The sequence below is a fragment of the Amblyomma maculatum genome, chromosome 7, assembly GCF_055883805.1.
Source record: "Amblyomma maculatum isolate TAMU_Amacu chromosome 7, ASM5588380v1, whole genome shotgun sequence".
Taxonomy (NCBI): Eukaryota; Metazoa; Arthropoda; class Arachnida; order Ixodida; family Ixodidae; genus Amblyomma; species Amblyomma maculatum.
The window spans coordinates 114782547-114796984 of record NC_139350.1 but is presented as its reverse complement, the minus strand read 5'-3'; positions in this window follow the sequence as shown (position 1 = coordinate 114796984).

The window sequence follows — 14438 nt, the reverse complement described above, 5'->3', positions numbered from 1 at the left end:
TTCCTGGTGTAACCTCTTCGTTCCTTGCAGTTAGCGGAAAACACGAGCATTTGAGATTGCAATCGTTTAATCGTTTGCTCATATTTGTTATAATTCACATGCAAGCATTTTTAGTCGTATGACAAATGTTTTTGTCCGCATAGCTTTTATTAAATAGCAGCTTATATGTAGCTTTCGTTATTTCGAGGTCTAGTGCCTCACTACACTTAACGGTTCTGGTTCGTAATAGTTGACGCTGTGGTTTGCAGGATATAAGTCAAAGCTATAGAAATAATAATAGTTTGAACTCAGAGGTTCTCAAAAACTTGTTTCCAAAACCTGTTACTTCACTTTATGCCGGGTGAAGAATGTGATTACTTAGAAAGGAAAATAAAAAGACAACAGCAGCATGGAAATGTAAAATGTTTTTGGAATTTGTATAACAAAGGAAAGCTAAATACATTTATTTTATTTAAAAGCTCTGCCCGACGTTGAGAGGTGAATTGTAAAGCGCACACAAGGAAGCAATTAAAACACCCTTCAGGTCTTTGCTGTAAGCTTAGATTGGCGGCTAATTTATTTTGTTCTAATTTTGCTATTCTGTAAGCTTTTATCGGTGCCATTACGTCACAGTGTATCTACACTTGCGCGTTTTCTTATGATGTTGCTTTTTTTATTTTCCAAGTCACTCAACCACGGGTTCTCAGTAATGAAATATCATCCCCAAGAAAACATTCTTTCATTTTTTGTCGTGCTCGTCTGCCCTCGACCACATTTCTTCTTTGTGAGGCGAAATGTACAAGAGCCATGCCAGTGTAGGTTGTCATGCCCAGCAAAAGAGGTACCATGTCTAATCGTTAGCTTGCGAACTGACGCTCACTTTGTACCATTGTTCGCTTTTCTTTAAAACTGTGCACTAAATTCTGATCGTTCTATTTGATCAACATAATTCTAATTATTTCAATCTGCTATTCACAAAACCCCTGCACATTTGTTACCTCTCATTGTAAGTGCTTCAGCAGCCGCTAACAATAGATAATTCTGAGCAGATGGGGGGGAGAGTAAACATTAAACACTATACCTCTCGCTATCCAAGTAATGTCGACGGTGGAAAAGTTTGTCTAGCATGTACAAGAGCTCTTGTAATGCAGTTTAATAATGCCTGAGACTGAATCAGTATTCGTGTCCCCAGCACACAAAAAAACTGCAGTGTGATTGCAAACCTGAGCCAAGCACGTTTGGCTCTCTTCAAATTCAAACAAGAAAGAAGCTGGGCACTCTTGCCGGGCAGCGACTTCGAGCAGTGCAGCCATCAAATAGCTCAACCACCAAGAACATTGGGCACCCCTGTTGAGCCGGGCTGTCGAGGAGAAAAGCCATAAAATAGGTTGAAGCACCGTGAAGAAAACGTGGAACGATGTTTCAGTTATATGTATGTTCAACATGAAACCTTTAGAATTTAACGGGAACGTTGTTCCACATATTCAGTTTACTTTTATCTGAAAAACTGCCTCAGACATATAAGCGGAACGTTTAAAAAAATCCGCAAACTGAAACTTTTTGTGGAACCTGATTAAGGATGTTCTCAAGTGAATTCATGGTAACAACTCAAATCGAATAAAATTAAATTTTATTTTCCAACAAATGTAGCGTCGCCTGGGCTAAAAGCTGTACAAACAGCTTGACAAGGGCCCAGCAAACCCGCACACAACATAGCAGGAGCGAACAGCAAGTTTTAGAAGTTCATTAATAATACGATCATGACATACAAAAGTGTTATACCATGCATACGTCATTGCAGCACGATATGAAAACAAAAAAAAAGTTGACCAATAATAAAATCAATGGAAAAAGCTAAACAAGATAGAAAGTTCGTAAAGGCGAGTATAATATTTAAAGTAAAAATACATATACGAATAGTTTATATTTGCACTAAGTACGTTCTAAACTGCTTAAGACTAAACCAACAGTATCTCTATTTGCTGAGAAAAACGGGAACATTATGAGCCAGGGATTGTAACTCGTAGTCTGTACTAAAATGTGTTAGAAACCACGTGTCAGTGCATCTGGTGTGTACTATTGAAGTGCTGTGTTCAAGAGATGCAATTTTTACAAAGAAATTTCCCATACCTGTCGAACCGAAATATGTATTTGTAACAAGCGATATTCATAAATATTATCTACTCCGATAATATTACGTGATTAGTATGAACTTCCTACAAACCTCCCTCTTCGTCCCTGGGAAGTTTTGAGCATGGACCTCTTTCACCACAACTCTCAAACACTCTTGATGGTAGTGGACTACTACTCCCCGTTCCTAGAGGTGGTGACACTGAAAAGTAAAACAGCTCCAGTGGTCACTGAGGGGCTCAAAAGCCTCTTCGCCCGTCATAGGATACCGCAATAGGTATCCGCCCTTTGTTTAACGCGAATTAGATGCATTCGCTGCATCTTATGATTTCGACCCCATTGCCAGTAGCCCCCATTACCCACAGTCTTATGGAGAGGCAGAACTAATATTCCGGACTGTGAAACACATCTTCCGTAAGGAAAACGATGCTTACATGGCCCTTCTCAGCTAAAGGGATACACCAGGTGTGTGTGGCTTCAGCCTAGCTCAGCTCCCAATGGGAAGGCGACTGAGAACTAGAGTCCCAAAGCTGGATGAAAAGCTTCGTCCACACTGGCCCGAAAGTGACTTGGTAGCCCCCAGACATGACTCTTTCAAGAAAAGGACTGAAAAGGAACTCAACCGACGTCATCACGTCAGCGGTCGCCATTACATCATTACGGTGAACAGGTCTGGGTTCGAACCGACTAGGTGCGTGCTACAATTCTGAGCAAGGCACAGCGTCCAATGTCCTTCGTTGTCGAAACGGAGCGAGGAACGATTTTGCAGTGGAATTGTTGACACCTTGTACCTTTGTGCTGAGGGTAGCAGATTCCGCACTTCTCCAGCCTCACCCTCGAACTCAAGAGGCTGCAACACCTCATCTGCCGCCTGTTACAGCGGTACCGTCTCGTCCTGGTGATGGTGTTGTGTCTGCCCGTAGCGGCCGCCATTTAGTACCATCGGACCGCTGGAACTTGTGACTGAGAAAGAAGATGTTGGGGTCGCCACCTATGAACCTAAAAGTGGCGCTCAATAAGCTGAAGCCCAGCCAGGGGTGATTGAGTTTGTGTTTGGTTCTGGAGCGGCGCGGTAGCCCGGCTCTCTCTTTCTCTCTCGGCCTCCCGGCACGACAGCACGGGAACGGCCACACAACAATTTCCGTTTCAGTCTTCCAAGCCAAATCATCTCTCTTGAGTGTTAATTATGAACTTAGAACTAGGCTGGTCTAAATACTCTAGCAGTTGAGATGTCGAGAGCACTTGAGGCTGTTTTAAAGATTTTTGCTTATTCCTTAGAACGGTTAAAAAATATTTTTCTAAACTTTCCTAGACTTAAAAGGAATGGTTTCTTTGAACAGTTTATGAAGTCATCTCATCTCTCGCTTTACGTCAGCCGTTGTTTCTCCTCTCTGCATAGAATATCAATGTTCCTGGAAGCTTCCAAATATTTCTCAATGGCCCTCTTAAGCAATCTATCCCACTAGCTGTCGGGTTTTTATTTTCTTTCCCCCTTTCGGTTGAGTCATATTGTCAGTCACCGCATTGACACTGGTGACGCCAGTCCTATTCACAGTCGGCCCTATCGTGTTTCGCTTGCCGAGCGACGCGTCATCCAAACAGTGGTCGACAAAATGTTGGCGAACGAAATAATTGAGCCTTCCAGTAGCCCCTGGGCATCCCCTGTTGTGTTGGTCAAAAAGAAAGATAACAGTTGGAGATTCTGCGTTGACTATCGTCATTTAAATAAGATAACCAGAAAAGATGTGTATCCTCTTCCGCGTATAGACGACGCGCTTGATACTTTGCACGGAGCCAGCTACTTTTCGTCCATCGACCTTCGTTCTGGCTATTGGCAGATCTCTGTCGACGATAGAGACCGTGAAAAAACAGCGTTCACAACCCCTGACGGCCTTTATCAATTCAAAGTCATGCCTTTTGGCCTTTGCAATGCCCCAGCAACCTTCGAAAGTATGATGGACTCTTTGCTCCGAGGCTTCAAGTGGACCACTTGCTTGTGTTATCTTGATGATGTAATAGTTTTCTCGCCTACATTTGAAAGCCATCTCCGTCGCCTTTCTGCAATCCTAGCGCTTTTTCGCCGCGCGGGACTGCAATTAAACTCCAAAAAGTGCAGCTTTCGTCACCGACAAATCAAAGTCTTTGGTCACTTGGTTAATGTTGCCGGCGTTCAGCCTGACCTCGACAAGATTCGTGCCGTCAGAGATTTTCCCACACCACGTTCATCCAGCGAGGTTCGAAGCTTTATAGGCCTATGTTCTTATTTCCGACGATTCGTCCCGAATTTCGCAGCGCTAGCTCGTCCTCTCACCAATCTCCTAAAGAAAGACGTTTCATTTTCCTGGGGGCCTGAACAAGTTGCAGCTTTCTCGGAACTCATTGCTGCTCTCACAACTCCACCCTTCTTGGCCCATTTCAACCCATCTGCCAATACTGAGCTCCGCACCGACGCAAGTGGCCATGGCATTGGAGCTATACTTGCCCAGAGACAACACGGCCGCACAAAGGTGATTGCGTATGCCAGCCGCCTCTTATCTACGTCCGAATAAAATTACTCTATCACAGAGCGAGAGTGCCTGGCACTTGTTTGGGCTATTAAAAAATTCCGCCCTTATTTGTTTGGCCGGCATTTTACTGCTATAACAGACCATCATGCCTTGTGTTCGCTTTCCTCCCTCTAAGATCCTACAGGCCGTTTTGGGCGCTGGGCTCTTCGATTACAAGAGTATACATTTTCCGTCGTGTACACGTCCGACAGGCTTCACCAAGATGCAGACTGCTTGCCCGTCATCCCGTCGACTCCCCTAGTCCTACCGACTCTGACGATGACGCCTGTGTCTTGTCTGTGGCGGCCTTTTCTAACATTGCCGAGATCATTTGCTCCATTCCATTATCCTCCGTCTGACCTGCGACCGACCTGATCCATCTCTTGCCTTATATGTACTCCACGAGAACACCCTATTACGACACAATACGCGACCAGACGGAGCAGACCTTTTGCTCGTCGTTCCTCAACATCTGCGTTCCACCATCCTTGACCAGTTTCATTATGCTCCAACGGCTGGCAACCTGGGTGTCTCGCACATACGACAGCCTGCGCCGACGCTTCTACTGGCCGGGGCTCTACCGCTCCGTCCAGCAATACAACGCCGCTTGTGAATTGTGTCAGCGTCGAAAGAAGCCCAAAATTTTACCTTCAGGCCATTTGCAGCTGATCCCCATACCCACTGACCCGTTTTGCCGTGTAGCCCTATTGCAAAAACCAGCGTCTCCAGTGCGAAACCAGTAAGATTTTCGCGCTGGTTTTGCACTGGATCTTCTGGGCACGCTGGAGGTCTGCGATATTCACTGGAGCAGTAACGGGAAGACACTGGCTGCACTGGTGCGGTGGGAGAAAAACGCTGGGATTAGACTTTTGACGCTGGGTGTGTCGCTGGCATCCGCGATGCACTGGGAGAAGCGCTGTATGTACGCTGGGGCCGCACTGGTCCCAGTGTCCCAGTATAGCCGGTGCGGCCTGCGGCGTCAGCCGGAGTAGCATCCCTCAGGGGCCAACAGGGCAACAGCGTACTTTCAATCGACCATCGGGGGGCATATGAAAAATATGGTTCAAGCAAGCGCTTTTTGCTGCGAAGTCGTTGCGCATTTGTTAGAAAACAAAGGCAGTATCTTTTTTCTAGAGTTTCTATGTTTGATAGGTCGTTTCGAGCGTTTCGAGAGAGACAATGACAGCCGCGCCTCGATCTCATGACACACTGACGATTAACGCACAACTAAAGCTGGAATTGAATAATGCGGGCTACCATGCATATCCAACTTCACAGCTGATCTTAAGGGCACTCTAACACAATGATTACTGCCAAAATGTTCAGTGCGGGCTCAATCGCAGGCGAGCGTAGCCTGCACCACGGCCCAGTATAAACAGCAGAAAGAAAAACTAAAACCAGGACGAGAGTAGTTTACCGAGCGATGGGCCCATGAGAGAAAAAGCAACAACATACAGCGCTTGTAATACATAATATTTGGCTTGTGTCTCAAGCTTTTGCGCTCCTTCTTACTCTGCGTATCAAGCAGCCGAGCCCTCGGTCATCGCAATGCTTCCCGCAATATTTACATGCAAATAAGGTTTAGTTACACGCAATTAGGGTCATCGCTGCGGCGCTTGCCGGTATTGAAGCTTGGTCGCACTTTTTTCCTTGAAGGCTTCTACTAATGCTCCGTGTACAGCGAAAATTACGCCCACGGTAGCAGAGCACCACCCAAGAGCCGGCGTTGGTAAATTTGCCAGCGATGTCAAACTCCACATGTTAAAATGATTCCAGTGCACAAAATAGCGCGCATAGGCACCCAGAACATTAGTTGCAAGTCATGAGAGCAGACAGCAAGCTAAAATGATCAAGAAGTTGCAATTGTTAGAGCGGTAGCAATGGCCTGTAGATTGGGAAACATGAAGTCCCAACCTTATAAATGCGGGTCATGACATAAAATGCGGAAATGTTTCAACAAAATCCGGTTCTCGGCGTGGTCGAATGGTTAGCGTGCAGAGCTAGTGATTGATATGTGCCAGGAACTAAGTTCGAGGCGCTCTTGGGGCTAATTTTTTTTCTTTCTTTTTTTACTTTTTTAAGTTTTTTTTTATGTACCTAACTTGTTTTGTTACTTTTAAATTTTTATCCCACGCCTTTATTTTTTTCTCCGGGCGAACAGTCCCGCCAGTGCGGAGCGTCCCAGTATGCCGCGTCCCAGTGCGCCCAGTTTCCAGCGTCATACTGGGACCATAATCAGGTATGGCGCTGGGGCGCTGGCACCCAGTGGCACTGGTTTTTGCAATAGGGAGGTGTTGACCTCCTTGGGCCCTTTCCAGTTTCCGCCTCAGGGAACAAATGGATCGCCGTCGCCACCGATTATGCTACAGGGTATGCTATTACCAGAGCCATCCCGACCAGTTGCGCCACAGACGTCACTGACTTCCTCCTAGAAAACGTGATACTACATCATGGTGCCCCTCGTAAACTACTAACTGACCGCGGCCGCTGCCTTCTTTCGCGAGTGGTTGACGAAATTCTCCGTTCGTGCTCTGTCCGTTACAAATTCACCACAGCCTATCACCCCGAGACCAACGGCCTCACGGAACACCTAAACCGTACCCTCAGAGACATGTTGTCCATGTATGCGTCTGACGACCACCGGGATTGGGATGTTCATCTACACTTTGTGACATTCACCTACAATTCATCTGTCCATACTACCGCTGGATACTCCCCATTTTATCTGATATTTGGCCGCCACCCGTTACTGCCCTTCGACACCTCACTACCCGCGGCAGACGCCACCAGTACTTACGCCAGTGAGGCCGTAGCCCGCGCTCATTATGCCCGCCGGATAGCTCATGCCAGGCTCTCTGCATCCCAATACTCTCAAAAGTTCCGGTACGACAGTCCCCACCGTGATGTCCACTACCCTCCTGGGTCACTCGTCTTGCTGTGGCTCCCGTGCCGTCGCGTGGGCTTGTGTGAAAACCTTTTGCCCCGTTACACAGGCCCTTACCGAGTTTTGCGCCCCTTGACAGACGTCACATACGAATTTGAATCTGTGCCTCCGAAATCCTCGTCCAGAGCGCCATCCTCTGAAATAGTGCATGTGTCCCGCCTGAAGCCCTATTATGCACGTCCTGGTTCACAAACGTAGAACGCACCGGGACTGTGCTTTTCCCGAGGGGGGGGGGGGTAGTGTTATTGAGCGGTATTCGCTGGCCGTGCTGACGAAAAAGGAGTGCGACAGACTCCCAGAAGAAGAAGACGCAGACGAGTGCTGTGCTGTGATCATCCTCAGTGGTGTGGACCTCGGTGTAAGAAATATTTCAGGTGTAGTAACAGCGCCTCCACGGCCGCGGAAATCTCCTACCAACTTCGACGCTTCACCGTGAGATGGCGCTACTGTGCAGGAGGCCTTCAAATGTGCGCCGTGACCACGGTGGCCGTGACGCGTTGTATCAACAATTCTAGCGTTGTCGGCGATGCGTCACCTGTGCGAAATGAATGTTCTTGATTTTAATGGTACATTTTCAGCGAAACTGGTCAGCTAGATTTCCAGGTTATGACCTGATGTTACTTTAAAGGTGCGATGGCATCTGAAACCACGATAATGTTTGGCGTGTGGCCCGCTTTTCCTCAGGCAACGAACGCCTAACATGGCCTGTTATTGTGTAGATAAAAAAGCACAATCGAAATGAAATAATTATATGACAACTAGCCATGTCTTCCGAATTCCGCTATTTCGCATCGCCACTTTTGCTTTCCATGTGTGTGTAGAACAGCTAGACACTGATGTAAATAGCTCGGTAACAGGTCATCATTCTTACGGAATCTAGAACCGAAGGTATTGGATGTAATACTGACACCCACAAAAGTACTGACAAGGAGTATGTGTGTATATTTTTTTCTCGTGGCACACAAACGGCTTTTCACTACAGGTAGGTGTTTGTTGAGCTCGGGTTAAAAAGAGGGAAGCAGCTGCAAAAATTTCAAAGGCATATAGAACGCACTTAATTTATTCTCTGAAAACACAAGCAATGAAATGCACCAATTCATTACGCAGTAATGACAACAAACAGGCCCCGCAGGCGATACTACGCTCTGTGAAAATGCAACGAAAAGAGAGTACTTGAAAACTTCAACGAGGATAAAACAGTTTTAAACTAGCTTCGATAGCTTGCGCAGCTTTTGTGTTTTGTTTTCAGCATTCTTTTTCAGCTGCTTGCAATACTGCCGCATGCGTAGTGCTACGTAATAATGCACGACTTGTGCCATTATATCGACTTTATGCTCACTGCATGGAAATGACATCTTATGATTGTCTAGAATGTAGTCGACAGTTATGTCGTAGACATTCTTATAAAAAGCATGCTTCTGAAACTGTTTTTCTACTTCGTTTAAGAGAGAAAATATGGCGACATTTGCATGTAGCAGACCGCCTCGTGTTTTCTGCAAATCTAAGGCTGCTTCGGGCCTGGTCACGTTTGCAGAAGCCGTTAGCCCAGTTTTGCACGCTGAGCAATCGGTGCATTTCAGCAGTTTCCTGCATAGAAACCCGGTCACATAATAAATTATACAATCGGTTACACTAGCTGAGTCGGGTTCGTTGTGAATAAAGTCCTCACATTCATTCTCACTGCCTACAAGACCATCAAGTTTGGCCTTTAGCTCATTGATACGTGGCTCGTAAGGTTCTTTGAAGACTAGAATCATGTCTGACAGGTTTATCAGACGCGAGTCTTCATTTTCATGTACCTGGCAGTTGCCATATCTTGGAGGTTTTAACAAACTGTACACAGAAAGCATGCTATACAGCTGCAAGAAAGTTGGTAGACACGGGTGCTCATTTTGCCCACCTGCTTGGCGGATAATACCGAAGAATTTTTCGAGCACATCTTGGTTAAACTTCGCAGTTAAAACATACTTGAAATTGCATTTCTCCAACAGGTACTTGGAAAGGTGCGTGCTTGAGAGAATAGTCACTCTTAAGCCCTCGGCAGTTGAATTTGACAGAAAATTTCTTTGGTCAATACGTCCTGCCTTCACGTTTTTTTCCCAATCATTGAGCCAATTCAGAAAAGATTCTAGAACAACAAAATCTTGACTGTGCAGTTTTAACCCTTCCTTTGGATGTTTCCTATTCAATGCATCGAACAAATTGTTCATTTTCACAGTAAAATCAACAGTGCCCTTGACATTCTCTAGACCTGGCGTACCTCTTTTGGAATAGAACTCTAGCCCATTGGCAACGCTAAGGCTGAACAACTGTGTTGCTAGTTTCACTCGCATCTTTTCAGTATTTGTTGGGTTTAGATGTGAGTATGAGATTTTAGGACAAACCCTCAATTTGCCTTCATGCTTAGTGTCTGCAACGTATAGCTTGTCATAGTGTGACCAGAAAACACGGCTACTATTAACACAAAGCACTTTTTGCTGCAAAAGTCGATTTCGCACGCACTTGACAAGATGTGGTACATCTGAAAAAACATAAACATTCCGCGTCTCACAAGCTGGATTGAGGAAGAAGTTCTTTGTTGCCTCTAGTTCTCCGCTAACGCCAAACTGTTTCCACATGGAGCGGTTTGTTGCGGCACCATCGCAAACAATTCCATCAACAAACGCGCCTGCGTCCTCGAGGAGGAGGATAGCCTTTACGATGAGCTCTGCCAACACAGTTCCTTTTGTGGGTCCAGAGCTGGCGAAAACTGCAACGGGTTGGGAATAGTTTTCTCCGAAGGAACGAAATAAAAACACCAGTCCGTGGTCCGCTAGCTTCTCTGGTGCTGTCACACCATCCCCGAAATCTGCAAATCCAGTGTAGGTCATCGTTCTTGCGTTTACTCGCATCTCTTTCCGGACGTAAATCTCATCGAAAATGAGAATACCATGCCGCTGGAAAGTGTCTTTTTTTGCGAGCTTCTTCTTAAAAGCAGCAAAAAAGCGTGGATCAAAACCGCAGTTCACACATACCATTGACAAGTACTTCTTTATAGTTGAGACACACGGCAGCGGCAATATGTCGTTATCCCTCAAGAATGAGTACGCTGATGGGCTGCGAATGTGAAGAAGCAGGCAGAGTAGTAGCCAATGTTCCGTGTAACGTCGGCCACTTTTGTTCTTGCATTTTGCAGCTGCAATGCACTCTTTAATTGCAGTTGTTTGTCCTTCAGGAATATTCAAGCCACTTAGCTTCTCACTTAGGGTTTCATCAGAAATCGAGGAGAGTTTATTCTTCGCCTGCTTTAGCCGGATCGTGATTGTTCGGAGCCTTTTTCGTAGAGAGTCAACTGACCGTTTCAGCGCATATCGGGCTCTCCTGAAAGCAGCTATGTTATTGGCTCCGGGGACAGTCATGCGGAAATAGCGAGGACGTTTTTTTTCTTTGTTTTTCTCGACCATTCGTTTCTTGTGAATTCGAAGTGTCGTTGGAACACGCTCACAGTATAAGCACACGCTTCCACTGTGTTTGAGAATCAATGCACATTTTTTGTGCCGCCACTGGCCTGTGATGTCAACAAACGCACTTTCAGGCCGGACTTTAGGATAGGCTCTAACGTTCGGTCCACCAGAACACAAACGTGTTTCATTGACGCGGGCAATCAAGGACTCAATATCTTGAAAACAGCTCACCTCGGAAGGAAACCCACAGCAGCGAGGGGCTTCTTTTCCCAGCAGCGCAACTGTAACTTTCAGCTCGCTGTCAGTAGAAACTGCTTTTCTTGTAACGACACGGCTTGGAGGAGCAATGAAGTACTCGCTGTAATCGTTACCTGACGCAGTGTTTGAAATCAGAGTTGCTGACTTAAGGAAATGCAATTCTGCATACACAACTGTTTGCACGCCGTCCAAGTCAATTTTATGACAGGTCCACGCAGTGTTCGGGAGTGCTAGGCTATCTGCCGCTTCGAAAATCGCAGAGAACGCATTTGAACAAAGCATCGTTGGAAGTGCTACAGGAACAACAGCCTCACTCAGTGGATTTGGCGGCTCCGACGGCATGTCACCGGCGTCAGTAGCAGTTGCAGATACAGGGCAGTCAGACATTACACGGAGTTTTTTCCTAGCTGCAGGCGGTTGGCGGTTCGCGGGTTCTTTCCTTTTTCTCTCCTCCTTCGACATGTAGCTAGGACAACCGGGGAATTTCGTAGGGACTGCGTCCTTCGCCAGGCTAGCTCTTCGCGGCGCACTAACCAGCACATGCTCTTTGTAAACAGCATCCCAAGTCCGTGTAATATATTTTGGGTCAAAATGTTTTTTGCAGACGTAGTCCGTTGCCTGCAATACACGGTCTTTACGGGGAATAGCGTGGCGCCATACCTTCAAGCGTTCCTCTTCTTTCGGAGCCGCAAAGAGCGATACTTTGTCGGCACAGCTCTGGTACCCGGAGTTGCACCGGGGCACAAAGCACTTTTTCCCCATTTCGCTTGCCTTCAAAGAGACGACTTGACTACACGCAAGAAAAAGATAATCCTTGGTAACCAAAGCACCACCACATAAGTGAAATCATCACGAGCAAAGCAGTACACAAGCGGGAAAAGCACAGCGTAAGGCGCCAAGCCCCCTAAAGCCCCCTCGGCCCTAATGCCATCTAGTGGCGTGGGAGGGAAATGGGTACTGATTTTCCTCTCCGGCCGCCGTATGAACGGCGCAGTGAGCTGTATCACCTGAAATATTTCTTACACCGTGGTGTGGACCACTGCCGTACTGTGAATATTTCACGTAACAATATATTAGCTAGTTGTAGATCAAACAGTCGTGTGAACTTCCTGTGAGTCCATACTGCAATAGCAACCTCCAAAACGGCTGCTTGTTCCAACTTTATTGATGCTTCAAGTAAAATATTTATTCTGGTTGTTCATTATCTCCCGTTCCTACATTAGTTACTTCTCTGAAACTGAATGGAATACGTTATTGATCACTGCTTAAAGTTCTGGAGCAATATTTATTTATGGTAAAGACTCATAACATATTCATATTATGTGGCTATAGCGCATAATATATCATCAAATGCAGGCCTATAATCTTCCATGATATGAGCCTTTCATAGTTCTCACTACTTAAAAATCCAGCTACGATATACATTCGAGACACACCCAGCTGCATGTTACCGGTCGAGTTTATGCACCCATCCGGATTGTATCCGTGCACATTAATATCCCCCATTATAATTATCTCTACCTAGGTGGTGGATTTCACTACCTATACATTCTACCATCCTTTTCTTGCTTTCCTCTTCCATTCTTGTTACGGCTACAATAATATAAAGAATGCTTGTTCCTCTCGAATTTGTCTTTAATTCTATTCATAACTCCTGTTTAAGTATTTGCCACTTCATAGACTGAGGGATGAATACATCATCTTCTCTCACTCATGATACCCTTAACTGTTTCAATATTGGCATACATACACTTACCACTGCGAGGTTGCTCCTTGTCTCTAAGATGTGTGTTCACAAAATCATCCTTAATAAAAATAAGCCGTATTCAAGGAAGCCCGATCTTAAAAGAACCGCGATGGTCAATGCTGCTCCTGTTTGCCTGTAAAAAATTGAAACCATGCCAGGAGTGGCTTTCCTGTTTCCTGTACAGCGCTGATTAGTAGATACCAGGGGCAAGAGTGGACAGGAAGAAGAAATAATGGACACGGATATGCCGTGTTCTGTCTGCTCTTGAACATTTTATCTACTAGTCTTGCATCAAGAAGGCCAACAATATATTCTTCTATACAGCGCTGATACCGATGAGACCGCATGGTTCATTACCGACTTCTTTAGTAGAGTCATCAGATCTTGTGGTACAGCTTCATATCAGTTAGTCGATTATAGAAGAAAAGCTTGTTACGCGAATGTCATCAGCATTAAGAAAGAAACACTCAAGGGCATAACTATAACACAGCGGTGATCTCCGAAATAGGCAGTCTGAGCCACAGTAGGCTACACACTGCACGAAGTAGCTAGGACAAACACACTATCGCTTCATACCGGCCAAATATAATAAGCACTCCAAGAGGTGTAACAGCTGGTGAAGCATGCGGTACGCAAATGATAAAAAGTTAGGTATTGTTCAATCGTAGCCGAACCTGTTTATACAGCGTTAGCTCTGTTTGTCGTCGCCGCAGGGCTCCAAGGCAGTCGCATAGCGTACTTTCCTTGAAGCCCAGTGTCATCCATAGCGAAGAAGTTAGGATTAAATCGAGAGCAATGAGATCCAGCGATATTAACTGCTCGGTATCAACACCGTGTCGGCGTGCAAGTTTCCATTTTCTCGTTCGGAGCTTAGTTAAGCCACATCAGGTGGTGGGCGTGCGCACTTCCATTAGCCTGAATTGTACCCGTTTTCCAAGTGTGTTGTTGCTATGCGGCATCTCACGGTCAAAGCAAGGCTAAGCTTATGCACAACCTGAAGACCGACATGAACACCGAGTAAAGCTTAAGAGCTGCTAAAGAAATGCAGCGCGTTCTGCACACTATGTTCCGTATTCTTCACTGTGGCCGTTTTAGGTGTGAACCAGACTAGCTGCAGTGCGTTCAACGATTGGTTCATATAGCTTACAACAGTGAAAGTATTGTCGGAGCTGTATTATTGGTGTCATTGCTCTGGTGACCCATGTGAAGCTAAAAGGCCAATCTGACATTCGTTAGCTTGCCAGATATACTTTTACGTAGTATAAATTACGCATGCGTTGGAACATAAACGAAAACAGAACAAGGATAGAGGTGGAGCCTAGATTGGCAGGCCAAAGCTTCGAGAAGAGGACTGCCTTTGACTGTCAAGACGAAGACAGGTTCTGTTCGCC